An 18,106-nucleotide genomic window follows, 5' to 3' on the forward strand; every position below is an offset into this window, starting at 1 on the left:
TTAAAGAGCAGAATTCTTCTTAAAAATCTGATTAAACCAATTTAACATCTGTCTCTGTAGTGCTTCTCTATTTTTGCATTGCTAGACCATGTTAAAAAGAGACTTGTGTTACAGTTTTAAGCTGCACTAGGCAGGCCAATTTAGGGCAAATATTAAAACAATCATCAAGGTTTAAGCCATAAATTAAGTTTTTATTTTCTAACGTTGCATTCAGAAAGGATTGCAGAAAATTCAGACTCTGAAGGGTTTAAAAACTCTGTTCTTCTTAAAGAAGAGAGATTTCCACCCATGGATAAATTTGTTCGTCTCTCCTGCTCTCATACATGAAGACTTTCCTAAACCTACACCAATCGATCAATGACACATCAGCTCTGCCCGCCATCGCCCCCACCCTGCAGGTCAAGGTTCAGACGAGTTAAACGAGAAACAAAACACACCTCGCCCACTTTATTTTCTATAAATAAACAGGATGAATAAGAGATGTTTGACTCCAGTAGAGGATGTTTGATCTGCTACATGACATGACCTCCTCATAGCTCCTTCACTGGCAGCTTTTCTTGAATGTACTCAAAAGGAAAACACAAGAATAAGAATTATTTTAATGGAAAACAGGAGAATTAGAAAGATGTAGAATACCAGGGTTAATTGTTTGATTGTTACAGGAAACAATTTCCTTTTTCTGCTTCTTCCTGTTCTGTTAATTCTTGCACAGATTTCTGTTTCCTTTTTACTGAGGGTGACAGTAACATTTAAGTAAAAAGCCTCTTAATGTATTACTTAAAGTTTAGAAAACATGGGGGAAAATATCAGAACTGTTTCTGTTTGTATTTTGCTCCAAAGATTCAGTGTGGATTTCTGACTTCTTTAACTTCAATTAAAAGTCTAAGAATGTATCCCAGTATCACTTTTAAAGGCCCTGCAGTGACGACGTCATGTTGAACGCTCACACATGAATGCAGCGATGCATTAGTATGATGAACAGATAACCAGCTGATCAATAATGTGTGGGTGTAGACATAAACCTTTATTGATTTCTGCCAATAACTAAAAAAGACACTCAGCCTGATCACAGTCCTCTGACACTGGAAATAAGTTATTCATGTTTCTGTTATACTTAAAATGATATGATTATTTTGTTGCAGTTTGTGATTTTTTTCTTTATTAATCTTGAAAACTTCATGTTCTAGTGAGTGTATCTAAACACTTGTGATGCACATGTTGGCCACCAGATGGCACTAGAAGTCCATCAAATGATCCACAAGCTGCAAGGAAGGCTAGAGAAACCCCATTAACAGATGAGAATATAGAGAATAGATAATTAAAGGGTAAAAATGAAAGATTACTCAAATACGGTACATGTCAGTTTTTTGGGGGCCAGACTTTCAAAGGGACTAAATCAAATCAATATTTTGGACTATTTAACATATTTTTGTATTAGAAACAAAAAGATCAGCCCGTACCTTCTATACTGCAGTTGGCTACAAGGAAGTGAATGAGATATTTTAGCTCCATATTTCTGGGGTTGTCCATCAATGGATTTGGCACCACTAGGACTGGTGAGAAACGCATGCAGGAACCGGGTCTTTACTTTGAAATCTCAAGCATGAAAAATTCTAAAGAGCCTGGAGTGGACAATAAACAAAAACAAATTCAGATTTAATCAGGACATGAATGTTGAGTATGTGTTTATCATGCAAGTGTTAATGATGGTGACAGGTGGATTTCTGTAAAAATGTGTAATTCATTCCTGTTCTAAATTTCACAATATTGAGGGAACATGTGGTTGACTTTTCCCATCATGCCCTTGGCCAGAGTGACCAATTATGCAACAACATGCCATAAGATGACATTTTTCTACAAATTTAAACATAGTATGAGATGATGTCTGTCAAGAATATTTTTTTGTTACAGTTCAGCATCTCTAAACCACCAACAAACTTTGTTACAGTTCAGCTTCTCTAAACCATCAACAATCTTTGTTACAGTTCAGCATCTCTGAACCATCAACAATCTTTGTTACAGTTCAGCATCTCTGAACCATCAACAATCTTTGTTACAGTTCAGCATCTCTGAACCATCAACAATCTTTGTTACAGTTCAGCATCTCTAAACCATCAACAATCTTTGTTACAGTTCAGCATCTCTAAACCATCAACAATCTTTGTGACAGTTCAGCATCTCTAAACCACCAACAACAAACTTTGTTACAGTTCAGCATCTCTAAACCATCAACAATCTTTGTTACAGTTCAGCATCTCTAAACCATCAACAAACTTTGTTACAGTTCAGCATCTCTAAACCATCAACAATCTTTGTTACAATTCAAGCATCTCTAAACCATCAACAATCTTTGTTACAGTTCAGCATCTCTAAACCATCAACAATCTTTGTTACAGTTCAGCATCTCCAAACCACCAACAACAAACTTTGTTACAGTTCAGCATCTCTAAACCACCAACAATCTTTGTGACAGTTCAGCATCTCCAAACCACCAACAACAAACTTTGTTACAGTTCAGCATCTCTAAACCATCAACAGTCTTTGTTACAGTTCAGCATCTCTAAACCATCAACAATCTTTGTGACAGTTCAGCATCTCCAAACCACCAACAACAAACTTTGTTACAGTTCAGCATCTCTGAACCATCAACAATCTTTGTTACAGTTCAGCATCTCTAAACCATCAACAGTCTTTGTTACAATTCAAGCATCTCTAAACCATCAACAATCTTTGTGACAGTTCAGCATCTCTAAACCATCAACAATCTTTGTTACAGTTCAGCATCTCTAAACCATCAACAATCTTTGTTACAGTTCAGCATCTCTAAACCATCAACAATCTTTGTTACAGTTCAGCATCTCTAAACCATCAACAATCTTTGTTACAGTTCAGCATCTCTAAACCATCAACAATCTTTGTGACAGTTCAGCATCTCTAAACCACCAACAACAATCTTTGTTACAGTTCAGCATCTCTAAACCATCAACAATCTTTGTTACAGTTCAGCATCTCTAAACCATCAACAATCTTTGTGACAGTTCAGCATCTCTAAATCATCAACAACAAACTTTGTTACAGTTCAGCATCTCCAAACCACCAACAATCTTTGTTACAGTTCAGCATCTCTAAACCACCAACAACAAACTTTGTTACAGTTCAGCATCTCCAAACCACCAACAATCTTTGTGACAGTTCAGCATCTCTAAACCACCATCAACAGTCTTTGTTACAGTTCAGCATCTCTAAACCATCAACAATCTTTGTTACAGTTCAGCATCTCTAAACCATCAACAATCTTTGTTACAGTTCAGCATCTCTAAACCATCAACAATCTTTGTGACAGTTCAGCATCTCCAAACCACCAACAACAAACTTTGTTACAGTTCAGCATCTCTGAACCATCAACAATCTTTGTTACAGTTCAGCATCTCTAAACCATCAACAATCTTTGTGACAGTTCAGCATCTCTAAATCATCAACAACAAACTTTGTTACAGTTCAGCATCTCCAAACCACCAACAATCTTTGTTACAGTTCAGCATCTCTAAACCACCAACAACAAACTTTGTTACAGTTCAGCATCTCCAAACCACCAACAATCTTTGTGACAGTTCAGCATCTCTAAATCATCAACAACAAACTTTGTTACAGTTCAGCATCTCCAAACCACCAACAATCTTTGTGACAGTTCAGCATCTCCAAACCACCAACAACAAACTTTGTTACAGTTCAGCATCTCTGAACCATCAACAATCTTTGTTACAGTTCAGCATCTCTAAACCATCAACAATCTTTGTGACAGTTCAGCATCTCTAAATCATCAACAACAAACTTTGTTACAGTTCAGCATCTCCAAACCACCAACAATCTTTGTGACAGTTCAGCATCTTTTCAAATGCATGCATACAATTTCATTTTAAGTTCAGCATCTCAAATGTCAACCATCACCCCAATCTTTGTTACAGCTTCAGCATCTCCAAACCATCAACAATCTTTGTGACAGTTCAGCATCTCTAAATCATCAACAACAAGGAGTCTTTGGAGGTGATGTACAGTTCAGCATCTCCAAACCACCAACAATCTTTTCCTCTGATGCTCAGTTCAGCATCTCTAAATCATCAACGAACAGGATGGATGGAGTGTTTTCAGCACTCTCTAAACCATCAACAATCTTTGTTACAGTTCAGCATCTCTAAACCATCAACAATCTTTGTTACAGTTCAGCATCTCTAAACCATCAACAATCTTTGTTACAGTTCAGCATCTCTAAACCATCAACAATCTTTGTTACAGTTCAGCATCTCTAAACCATCAACAATCTTTGTTACAGTTCAGCATCTCTAAACCATCAACAATCTTTGTTACAGTTCAGCATCTCTAAACCATCAACAATCTTTGTTACAGTTCAGCATCTCTAAACCAGTCCATTAATGCCATATCTTTAGACACTGTAGGATAATAAAGGCAGAACTGTTGGTCCAGCTGAGATAAGTCTTGGTTTACAGATGCTGAACCTCAACAAACACAAGTCTTAGTTTAGAGTAACTCTAAACCAAGACTAATCTTTGTTACAGTTACACATCTCTAAGCTGAGACTAATCTTTGTTACAGTTACATATCTCTAAACTAAGACTAATCTTTGCTAAAGTTTAGTATCTCTAAGACAAGAATAATCTTTGTTACAGCTCCAAATCTCTAAGCCATGGATAATCTTTGTTACAGTTACACATCTCTAAACCAAGGCTAATCTTTGTTACAGTTACACATCTCTAAACCAAGGCTAATCTTTGTTACAGTTACACATCTATAAACCAAGACTAATCCTCCCTTAAGTTTAGTATCTAGTAAACCATGGATAATCTTTGTAACAGTTACACATCTATAAACCAAGGCTAATCTTTGTTAAAGTCACACATCTCTAAACCAAGACTAATCTTTGTTACAGTTACACATTTCTAAACCAAGACTAATCCTTGCTTAAGTTTAGTATCTCTAAACCATGGATAATCTTTGTTACAGTTACACACCTCTAAACCAAGACTAATCTTTGTTACAGTTACACATCTCTAAACCAAGGCTAATCTTTGTTACAGTTACACATATCTAAACTAACATTAATCTTTGTTACAGTTACACATCTCTAAACCAACACTAATCTTTGTTACATTTACACACCTCTAAACCAAGACTAATCTTTGTTACAGTTACACATCTCTAAACCAAGGCTAATCTTTGTTACAGTTACACATATCTAAACTAACATTAATCTTTGTTACAGTTACACACCTCTAAACCAACACTAATCTTTGTTACAGTTACACATCTCTAAACCAACGCTAATCTTTGTTACAGTTACACATCTCTTAACCAGCATTAATCTTTGTTACAGTTACACACCTCTAAACCAAGGCTAATCTTTGTAACAGTTACACATCTCTAAATCAAGGCTAATCTTTGTAACAGTTACACATCTCTAAATCAAGGCTAATCTTTGTTACAGTTACACATCTATAAACCAAGGCTAATCTTTGTTACAGTTACACATCTCTAAATCAAGGCTAATCTTTGTTACAGTTACACATCTATAAACCAAGGCTAATCTTTGTTACAGTTACACATCTATAAATCAAGGCTAATCTTTGTTACAGTTACACATCTATAAACCAAGGCTAATCTTTGTTACAGTTACACATCTCTAAACCAAGGCTAATCTTTGTTACAGTTACACACCTCTAAACCAAGGCTAATCTTTGTAACAGTTACACATCTCTAAATCAAGGCTAATCTTTGTTACAGTTACACATCTATAAACCAAGGCTAATCTTTGTTACAGTTACACATCTATAAACCAAGGCTAATCTTTGTTACAGTTACACATCTATAAACCAAGGCTAATCTTTGTTACAGTTACACATCTATAAACCAAGGCTAATCTTTGTTACAGTTACACATATCTAAACCAAGACTAATCTTTGTAACAGTTACTAATCTTTTTTTACAGTTCAGCATCTCTAAACAATCAACAGTCTTTGTTACAGTTACACATCTCTTCACTATGAATAATCTTTGTTATGGTAACAAATCCTTAAACCATCAACAGCCTTTGTTACAGTTACACATCTCTTCACCATATATAATCTTTGTTACAGTAACACATTCTTAAACCATCAACAGTCTTTGTTACAGTTACACATCTCTTAGTCATTAATAATCATTTTACTATTACAAATCCTTAAACCATCAATTTTCTTTGTTACAGTTACACATCTCTAAACCATGACTAATCTTTGTTACAGTTTCACATCTCTAAACCAAGGCTAATCTTTGTTACAGTTACACATCTTTAAACCAACGCTAACCTTTGTTACAGTTATACATCTCTGAACCATGACAGCTGAGATAGGCTCCGCCCCTGTGACCAACAAAAGGAAAAGTGTTAAAGAAAACTGATGGATGCTAAAATGTGATGTTTTCCCTGACCAATTTTTTGACTACACGCTATAACATGACGTTTTTTGTCAATTCTGACATACTATAATATGATGTTTTTCATGACTAATTTTGCAGCGACATGCTATAACATGACATTCATGAATGAATGTGGCACGGGTGAGAGTATCTTTGGTGCCTTCAGGCTGAGGCTGACAGAAACATCCAGACCAGGTCTTCGTCTTCTTCATCCAGCCAGAAGAACTGAAATATCATTATATGTGTCTGAACTTCACCACTGTGCAAAACAACAACTTATCAACTTAGCAAATTTAAATCATTTTAAACTTTATATCAATGATAAAAAAACTTTAATATTTAATATTTGAATCCTTAATTGAGACTGGAATGAATTATGTCTTCACACACTACCCTGTCAACTGTGTTTGACATCACATGTTAGAAACATCATGTTATAATATCATAGTATAACATGATGTCAAATATAGGTCTATATGTTGTAACATGTATTTTTGTGTCACAATAAAGATCTGTTGACAGGTCAGTGTGGAGTTCATCACTGATGGTGCCAAGCTCCAGGAGCAGCTCAGACAGTATGATCAATTACAGTCTTGTCCAGTGCAGCCACTGTTTCTAAAAATGTATAAAAGTACATGACTCCAGCCCCCCAATTTTGCAGGCTGCAGGGTATAACATGATTTTCAAATGTTTTAGCAGCATTTGCCCCAGGCAAACCTAACAAGTATCATCCTGGCTAGCTCATTGGGTTGCAACAATGACTTTGGTCCAGAAGGTTGTAGATTTGAATCCTTGTGAAACCAACTAAGGTACAAGATGCTACAGCAAGGTGAGCAAATTTTGACATGGTATAATATAATAATTTTCGGCCACAGGCATGTTTTAGATCCTTTTGCCCCAGGCACAGTTTATGAAGATGCACCCTGCATAGCTCAGTGGGTTAAGACACTGTCCCTGGTGCAGCAGGTTGGGTGTTTGAATCCTGGTGAAAGTGTGCAAATGATGAGGCATCCACTTTTGATGTATGATCCTTTAGTTCCCAGGCATGTTTCAGTCCCTGAAACCTTTGACAAAGCATCTTGGATAGCTCACTGGGTTACAACACTGGCTCTGGTGAAGGAGGCTGGGGGTTCAAACCCCAGTCAGGTCAGTGTAGGTGAATGTCCAGGTACTTAACCAGCTAGGGTACAACAATGCTACGGCAAGGGGAAGCCAGGATGCCACATCAATGTCACGGCAACTATCTCGGGCTCCTAAACTTGTAGGCTGCTACATAAGACAACAACTATGTTTTTTAGTCACATAACTCCTGGTGATACATGTTGAGATCCAGGTACCGGCCACACTGGGTTCTGAACCCCAGCCTCTTCTGTGTTGGGTGCTTATGCCTGCATTCGGTGCAGAGCTAGTCCACTGCGCCACCAGTACCTTTCACACTAGGAGAGCTTCTCCTGGCGCTTTTATCTTCTTCATTTGGGATGTTGGACTTTAAAATTCACAACCTCCACCCCAAGACTGCCACAGGTTTAGCCTTCTCACTTTGAACTCAAGTTCTCACCAAGCTACAGAAGGACTCGATCCAGGAACCTCCTGACTACCAGGCAGCCCACTCTTTCCTGAGGCCACAGAGAAAGACGCTTGCTGAAGTCTTCCAAAGGGTTTTACATTCTCCCTTTAGACTCCAATCTTGAAAACTGAGCAGGCAGTGGTAAGACTTGAACCTGCAACCTTCAGACTCCCAAGCAGTCCTTTATCTCACTAGCCTAGAGAAACAGATGCTTGCAGTGGTCTTCCAGGGGTTGCCTCTTCTGTGTTTGGAGTCAAAGCTTGAAAATTGACAAAGACATGTTAAGATTCAAAGCCACGACCTTCAGTCAGACCTCTACCTCCCAAGCCCACATCGACAGACAGCTGCAATCATCTCCTAAAGATTTTCCCTTCTGTCTTTAAACTCAGCTCTTAAAAACATGACCAACCCATGGGAGGACTTGAACCAGCATCCTTCTGAATCTCAAGCAGCCCATGACCAATTTCGCAACGACATGATGTTTTTTGCAAATTTGATACAGTATATTTCGATGTTTTTCATGACCACTTCTGTTACGCCATGCTATAACATTACGTTTGATGTAAATTTTGATATAGTATAATGTTTTTTATGACCAATTTTGTGACGACATAGTATAACATGATGCTTTTTGCAATTTTTTTTTAAGATTTATTTTTGGGCCTTTATTTGATAGAGAAAGAACAGTGGATAGACTTGGAAACAGCGAAGAGAGAGGGGAGAGACATACGGTAAAGGGCCACAGGCCAGATTTGAACCCGGGCCGCCCACGTACATGGAGAGCACCTTAAACCACTCAACCATCTGCTCTACCACTCTTTGCAAATTTGATATAGCATAATATGATATTCAATTCAGCATCTCTAAACCATCAAAAATCTTTGTTGCAGAACAGCATCTCTCAACCGTCAGCAATCTTTGTTGCAATTCAGCATCTCTCAACCATCAACAATCTTTGTTGCAGATCAGCATCTCTAAACCATCAACAAACTTTGTTGCAATTCAGCATCTCTAAACCCTCAACAATCTTTGCTGATAATCAGCATCTCTAAACCATCAACAATCTTTGGTGGGGGGGGTGGTGGTGGTTGCACAAATTTGCTTGATCAGAAGAATAAAACAATTTAATAAATATTTTAAAACTAGTCACAGGAAAACTTTAAACAACAAAATAAGGAATTATGACTTAAAAATAATCAGAACATTGTTAGTATTAAATCCTGAAGCAGGCTCAGAAAGAAAGTTATCAATTTTTAATCAGTTAATGTTACTAGTCAATAAATGATCTTTTAAAGAAGGTTTTTCAACATCCTGCAGCTAAAAACACGATCAGGTTTAATTTAGTTTTGGAGCAGGTGTTGCATCTTGGGGGAAACAGCACCCTCTTGTGGTATTGGTTGGTAGTCTTAGCATTTAAAAGTGTGATCTATTGATTTATTCAGATTTGCCTCTTTTTTAAATTTTCCTTTAATCTGGTTGATAAAGAAAAGGCAAAAGTAGAGTGTGTTTCTATATTTAACACAAATGGGAACTCTGCTATTCAACAATGTCACTGAAAAACAATGAAAATTTTTCATCCAGCACTTACAGGTTATTTATCTGGCCGGTAAATTGAATACAACACAATCTTCATCATTGTTAATAAATGTAAAATATGATTGCATTAATAAACCTGATTAAGAATTTGGTGTGATATTTGTTCTCTCCCACTGTCACAGCTGATGTTCTTCACATCACCCAGTAAATTCAGAGTTTGACGACATTCAAGCCAGTGACTCAGTGTCCAGATTCCTGTGATAAAGGCAGCATTGTTGCTGGGCAGAAAGAAAGAAACACCATGGTGCTCAATCTGAACAAGACAGAGATGAGGAAGACTCTTCATGCTTCATTCTGGCTGCGTGGGAGGAACCGCAGTGTCGTCACAGAAACACACTGACACGTCTGTCCACATGGAGATATTTGCTCTCTGATGGCGCCAGCAGGACACATCCAGAGACAAACAGCCTCTGTTAAAGAGGGAAAAGAGGATTTCATTGAGACTGATATTCCTCTCTGTATTGGATTTGAGGATGTGATGTTGGTCCTTGTTGGTTTTGACTGACAGTTGTGCATTCAGATTTGGCTGACAGAGCTTCCTGCCCAGCATGAGAGCGGCCCAGGTGAATGTCAGGACACCTCTGAGAGAGAGCTTCACAAAGGTTTGAACCATTATTTCAAACCAGAAAGTGAAGGTTTCTCCATGTGTCAGGGCATTTTGACACTCTCTTTCCTTTTTTCCCGGACCTTTCAGATTTGACCTTAAAGCAGGGATTTTACTGCTTCAAGTTAAAAACACCTTATTTAATGGTTGCCGTGGTAATTAGGCCTATAACACCATTAAGTTGATTCTGCTAGACTTGCTCCCTCTCCAGTTCTAGTATTTCATTTTTCCTCCCTCATAAGAGGTTGATGTGATTAAGTTTCTCATAAGTTTCCAGGTTAATGATCTTCTTATTTACCCTGAGTGCGAGCTGAGGAAGTGAAGGGGTTGTTGAGTTGTTTTGTGGTCATGTGGGCTCTTAGAAACACTTCTGATAAAAATTCTTGGGGAGAATCCTGATTAATTTGCAACAAGTTGTTTGTAAACAGCAGATCATTTTCTATCTGTTACAAAAACACACTCTTGAGCCATGGGAGGGCTGGTAAGATGATACCATTTAAACTATTTTTGTTGCCATGGTAACAGGTGTCATAATCAATTAATCGCCACTAATAATAATAGAAGCTCTTCAATACATCGTATAAATGATGATTCCCTGTTTAGTCTAAACCCAAACCTGGGGTCTGGGACCCCCTTGGGGGGGTGTCAGAGATTTCAGGGGGGGACAAGTCTCTGTCTAGGTTGTCAAAATCAGACTCCTGCTGACTAAAATCATGATAAAACACCTGTGAATAGTTCATGCAAGGATCTTTAGGTGAAGAAACCTTTATGTTGGGCTATTCTGTTTAGATTAGAACAATAAAAACAGTTAAATTTGATGTTTTTTGACATCTATGGATCACCTTTTCTCCATGTTCAAAGGGAAAAGGTTGGGAACCACTGTCCACTGACAACCAGTTTATTTAAAATTCTTCATTTTGCAGGCAAACCTCTGCACAATGTCCAAGTATCACAAACTTTTACAAATGTTGCTGATGTTTTTGTGCATTTAAGACAGCGCTATCTCTCTTTCAGTTAAAAATATGACTGAAGACCTGAAGTTCACGTACTTATTTGTATCATTTATCATTAAAATGATGATTTGATCATTTTTTAACACAAACTATTTAAGAGTAGAACTACAATATATGAAGGTGTTGCCCATGTTTTTGTTCAGTTTAGACCAATGGTCCTCAGCTGGTCAGATATCAGGAGCCACTACAACCTCCTGTGGAGAAATCACAACTCAAAAAAAATACAAATTAATAAATAAATAATAATAATAATAATAATTATGCACTCAAATCGACACAATGAAAAATGGACCCTAAAAACACAAAGAGACAGGATGGAAAAAAATGTTTAAAAAGCACTTAAATATGGATCAATTATGCAGGCATACATTTTTTTTTTTTTTTTTTACTTAGCACTGAAATTTGGCAATCTTTAGGATTTTTCCTTATTATCTTAACAGCTTTATATACAGGGAAAAGGAAGATAAAGAAGTTGAAATATTGAGGAAAAAGGCCAAAATTCAACGGGAATCATTAAAAAAACATTAAAAAGAATAGATGTACTCTAGGCCCACTTAGGGCTTCTGTAAGTTTGACTTTTTGCCATATTTGTTTAACCTGGTACACATTTGTGACCCACTTTTGGGCCCCAACCCACCGGTTGAGAACCACTGATTTACACAGTCATATCAAAGTTTAAAGTTCTGGTATTATGACAACTAACAATCATTTTTTATTTTAAAAATTACCTATTTATCATAAATATCTATGAAAAAGCAGCCTTAAATATGGAGATATGATTATTGGCCCATATTACCCAGCCCTACCTCATGGGCCTAAAAATATCCGTACCCTGCATAAAAGTGAAAATTATGATTCATGTTGTATTTTAAACAAAAATGACCCAATGTTACAAGCAACACGATATAGATATTACTATATGAATACATTTTAAAGTGTATATATAGTAGCCTGTTTATATTATAGAGGTGGGGTTAAACAGGATTACCTCTTAGCTTAAAAGTGTAAAATGGGTCAGATTGCAGCAGGTTAAAGTATCCTCCTACAGATCGACTCTCACAGAGATAGAAGCCACAGACGCTGAAGTTCATCCCTCCAAACTGGGTGAAAAACAGCCTTTTTTCCGTAAAGGTCACAGTGATATTTGAATGACAGCTTTAAGTCCCGCGCTCATATTACACTCTGGGAAAAAGGCCGAAAGAGAGAGAGAGAGTGAGCGAGCGAGCGAGGAGGAAGCAATTAATTGTAATGAATAATGGGACAAATGTGGTTAGCATACGGCCGTTAATTCTCCTCTTCTTCTTCTCTGGAGGATTGTGATGCCAAGGAGTCTCCTGCACTCTAATTGAAATGTGTGAAATGATGAGGCGCGTGTTGACGACTGTCTTAGGCCATATTTTCTTGTTTCCCTGCTTAGTTTTAAGGAAATACCAGATACAGAGGCATAAAATTTATCTTCTTTTCTTGAAGAAAATCACTTAAAAATAACTTTTTAACAATGCAAAATACTTAGAAACAGCTTAAAACACATTATAATGAAAGTTTTACATTTACGGAAATAAAGCTTTGGGTTATACATTTGAATTTACTGTTTTCAAAGATAAATTTAATTCCCTCTTATTTATGGCATTATTCAGGGATAATACAACTTTGCCCTGTGATTTTAATAGAAATCAACTCGTTATCACAAGAAATGCCACTTTTATTATCTCAAGATAATAAAATAAATAAACAAAGACCTCAAGACAACAACCAAAATTCTGCTTATCACAGGAAAACTGACCAGGGTGATTTTTCACTGCCAATCAGTGATCAGTCAACACTACAAGACATGCCATCACCCCATCTGACCAATCAGCAGTGGCTCAGTGTCTCAAACTTCCTGTTTCCTCCAGAACTTGCTAAATGCAGCTTTACATCTCTTTTGGTCCTGAATGGCCCTAAAATCCTGACAAATCATGGGAAGTTGATGAAACTCACACATCAAACAGGTGAATGGTAGAGCTAAAGGTCATGATAGGTTTAGTTTGTGTAGGATTTCTAGCAATTACTGTAATTTTAGTGTGAAAAATTGAGGAAAATTATGTCTGTGTTAAAACATAAGCTCACCTCATCTAGCAGCCATACTGAGGGGGTTTTCTTGAAAAATAACTCATGATATAAAGAGTTAACAGAACTCTATAGCAATGGTTCCCAACAAAAACTACAATGTCTTGTTTTACATACATTTACAACTTTTAAAGTGAAAAAGAAGTTTTTTTTCTTGAGAATTACTGACTTTTAAAACTTGAGAGTTTCTAGGTTTTTTTTTTTTAAATATCAGCTCCTCTCTTTTATTTTTTGCAAGCGTGGCCGTTATATGTCATCATAATAATGGATAGTTTATATATAAATCTTTTCACAAGAACAAGTGTCTGTAGGCCTGTGGTGTTGGGATTTTGTCACTAAAAACAATTTAATGTTTACTTTATGAGAGGGTTTGAGAGGAAAAAAATAGTGATCTAGAGGTATATTTGAATAATTTATAAAAAATTTCAAGGAACAGTTATCAAAATAGGAGTGATCATTGGCCAGTTTTATAACCTTATAACAATTTCATTATAATTATGTGGTTTATATCAGTTTTATTTCCACCCTGAGACTTTTCTCTACTTAAATTCATTAAAAAATTTAATATTTGGGATTTTTTCAGCTTCTCTGATTGAATTGTAAAGAAAAAAAAAACATATAAGTAGAGAAATATACATGATTTTAGTCGCATATTTAAACATTTTGTCAAACGTAAAAGACAAATACATTTTTATTTTTATTGTGAGTTGCATCACTGCTAAAATTCACTTTTTTATTCAATATTTGTGATTATTATAGGTGTCCTGTTTAAGGTGTGAGGTAAGGAACCACATACACTTTGTTGACCTTGATTTGACCATAATAATGTAAAATATAGAGAAAAGTGACAAAAGTAAAAAAAAAAAAAGTCATGGGATTTCTATTGATAATATTTCTCGGGTTTAAATTTTGAATTTTCAAGTATGTCAATGAGAACCTGTAAAGGTTTAAAACATTTTTTTTCCACGTTAGTCCTTAACAAAACTGTGTAATAAACTTTAATATGATGGAAGTAAAAAAATCAAACAGTATGAATGAAAATCTGACTTTAAGCCTAAAAATGATCGGTTGGTGTTAACATTAACAACTTATTTTGGCTCTAAAATGTTGAAAAGAGAAAAACAGTTCATGCAGTAAACACGCCAGGCTGTTTCTGTTCACATGCCGTCACATGTTCTGACTCCACGTATGAATGATGTCCACACAAAGCTTTCAGAGCAACCAGATACATTTAATTGGATAATTGCTTTGTTTCTCTTTCTCAGTGTTCTTACAGTATTTACTGAACAGTAAAGAGAAGGAATCGGATTCTCTTTGAGCGTGGATAAAGCTGTAATTTCATCCAAACCACACAATCAAACATGTGGACATGGGTTTAAGTCGCGCTGCCCACGAGCTATTCTAGACGGAGGACGTTGGCAGTTTGAAGGGTCCTCAGATGGAGGTATTGTAGCTGAACCCCCCTGTGACCACACACTGACACACCATGACAGGTACAGTGAGTGTATGATGGGAGGAAACCTGTGGAATGATTCTGTAAGAAGTCCATAGAAAAGTCGGAGTAAAAATCAGAACATGAAGGCAATAAGGAAGCACAGCCTGCACAAATAAATGACAAACACATGTTTTACAATATAAAAGTTCAGCAACAGAGACAGAGCGACAGCAGCCATGCTGGAGGAATTTTACATTTTTCTTTAAGAACCTCTGACTAACCTTTAATTAGGGCTGACAATAATTTAATTCAAGTCTTGACTAACTGCGGTGTTTCAGTAATTGACTAGGATTCATTTTTTTCAATTTTATAATTTGAATTTCTAAACAAATGTTTAAGTTTATGTTGACAAAGTGGGTCAGTGTGGCATGAAACCTGCAGGATTGCATGTACAAAATGACTATTTAATATGAGAATAGAAAGACACAACATTGAGTCGTATCTAGCGGCTGATGCACTACGGTAGCACCAAAAAAGACAAAATAGTATGTCATTAATGCAATTAAGTAATATAACACATTAATTTTTGAAATATTTCCAACATGATTGATGTTTTAGAGCTAAAAGCTCTACTTTTACTGGCATAGTATGGTCTGAAAACTGTTTCCTGCATACCTTAAAAACTAAATTTAAGAGCTGGAGTTTACTTTTTCTTTATTTTTTCTAGGGTTTGGCATAAACTACAAGCCAATAAGTCCAATTTTATTAGAAAAAAAAAAGATAATTAAGATGGCAAAACACTGCACACTAATACTAATACTTAGGAAGTGTATTTTCTCCTCCCTTTACACTGGAAAACACCAAAAACAGATGTATGCTTTCTAATACTGGCAAGTTACAAAGTTTTTTTTCTTTAAAATATTCCTACATATTCAACTAGAGGAAGATGTGTGACAGAAAATGAAAAACTTCCAAAAAAATCTGCTAAACTCTTAAATATTTGGCAAAAGTCCTCATGCAAGATTCCATCCCTCAAGGTGAATCACAGAAGAGAAATTGCTTTATTTGGGCATCTAAATGTTCAATTTCTACACTCACATAGCTCTAAAATATCCCATAAGATAAGCAGCCTTTACTCTTCAGCTCATTTAAACCACCTCAGAGTCACTACTTCCCTTTAAAATACAGCTTAAATGCTCTCGTCCTCCAGCATGGCGGCTCGCTCTCTGTTGCTGAAAGAATATAACAAACACTAAGGTTTAAATACTTTCTTTTACAACATCTCCTCTTTAAATATCTTTACATTCTCATCATGAGTTCCTGTCTTTCTCTAACATGAAGTGTGGCAAAGTGAAAATGTCTCATAGGCACAACAAGGCACGTATCATACATTCATTTTGTGCGTTGCCTTCCATTTTCACTCACAGAGACGCTAACAGCATGCAGTGCAGATTCATATATATCTCTATATCATGTACCAGCCTCCTACAGATGGACTGGGTGTGCGTTATTTCAGCAGATTTCTCTCAAACACAAAAACAAAAGAATTCACTTCAAACACTTGTAGTAAAAATAAAGATTTAGCTTTACATTATTCAGAGGAAATGGCTAACATTTAGCATGCAAACATCCCTTTAAAATCCTGTTTTTAAATCTCTAGATTTTCTGTCAGTAAACAGATGCAGTGACAGGAAGAATAAATAATTTTCAACATAAAAGCAAAGCAGCAGTGATTTAAAAGCATCTTCTCAGTAACTCTAAAGCTGGAAACCTTGTCATGTAAACCTCGAGTCAGTAGTGATTTGATTTTAGTGCAAAAGATGGAAAACTCAGTAGGAAAGAAGAAGCACATTAGACTTATCCCAGTTCTAAAATCATTGGGATAAGAGAAGACCTCAGAGACATATCAGAGTGATTTGAGAACTATCAAACATTACCTGAAGAGTTTGTAACATGCTAAGATCATTTAAATGCTTGTTTAAGCTTCATTTTAGGGTCCATTGTTCACTTTATTTAGAGTTCCTGGAAAGAATTAATAATTTTGTTAATAATATGTTTTTATTTTCTTTAAATTAAGTGTAAAGACACAAATTACTCAAACACTAAATACATAAGGAGTGCTAAATGCGACCCAGTTTATCCATCCTGAATGCTACGCATCAATTCAGTTTAACATGTACTGACTACTTGGTATCCTCTAGCTCAGACTGTATACCCTGGTGGTTTAGTATGCCTTCATTCAGACTGGATAGGCAGTGTAGATGCATGTGTACAGGCACACATTAAAGACTACCCTGTCAGCTGTTGTGATCAGTGGTAGTCTGCAAGTGAGCAAAAACTTATGGCGTACTTATGTCAGACCAGCCTCACTTCTGGCACTGCTGAGTGATCTGGATCACTTGGCTCAGTTCGCCTATAAGTGCTGGTCTTTCAGCCAAACAGCTTTTAATTTGGTAACAGTTAATACGTTTACTAAACAACAACAAGCCCCTTTTATAAAGTCCAATCCAGTCTGGCTGCAGCCTGTTGATCTCTGACAATCACTCTCACAATCTCTGATTTAACTTCAGCTTAGGGTTCGAGTATGGGTGAAGGTGATAAAGGTTTAATAAATCCAAGAAAACAGTCTGCTTACAGGAGAAAAGCTTGATCATTCATGAAAATATTCCAATACAGCTTATGTAGCTTCGTTAGCCATGTAGCTAAGTTAGCTACCTAGCTAACAAAACTATAGCAAAACTTACAAAGCAGCACAGTTAGCTACGCATATATCTAATCAGAGAAGCTACATTAGCTTTAGCTATGTTTGCTAAGGCCACTGGTTTCAATACATGCTAAATCTCATATGGCTTGAGCTAACTTAGCTATAGATATAGGAGCTATGTAGCTACATAGTTAACAGAGCTAAATCTAAGCTCACAAAGCAGCTGTGTTAGCTATGTATATGTTATTTGAGAAGCCAAGTTAGCTTTAGCTATGTGTGCTTAAGCTATAGATATCAATACATGCTCAAGCTTATATTGCTAAAGCTAACTTAGCTACAGATATAGGAGCTACATAACTACATAGTTAACATAGATAAATCTAAGCTCAAAAAGCAGCTATGTGTGTTATGTATACGTTATTTGAGAAGCCAAGTTGGCTTTAGCTGTATTTGCTAAAGCCATAGATATCAATACATGCTCAAGCTCACATTGCTAAAGCTAACTTAGCTAACGCTAACTTAGCTATAGCTAACATAGCCAAAGCTCAGCTCACAAAGAAGCTATGTAGTCTACATAGCTAGGTGAGCTTTAGGTACCTTTGTTAAAACT

The sequence above is a fragment of the Cheilinus undulatus genome, linkage group 24 (genome assembly GCF_018320785.1).
Source record: "Cheilinus undulatus linkage group 24, ASM1832078v1, whole genome shotgun sequence".
NCBI classification, from domain to species: Eukaryota; Metazoa; Chordata; class Actinopteri; order Labriformes; family Labridae; genus Cheilinus; species Cheilinus undulatus.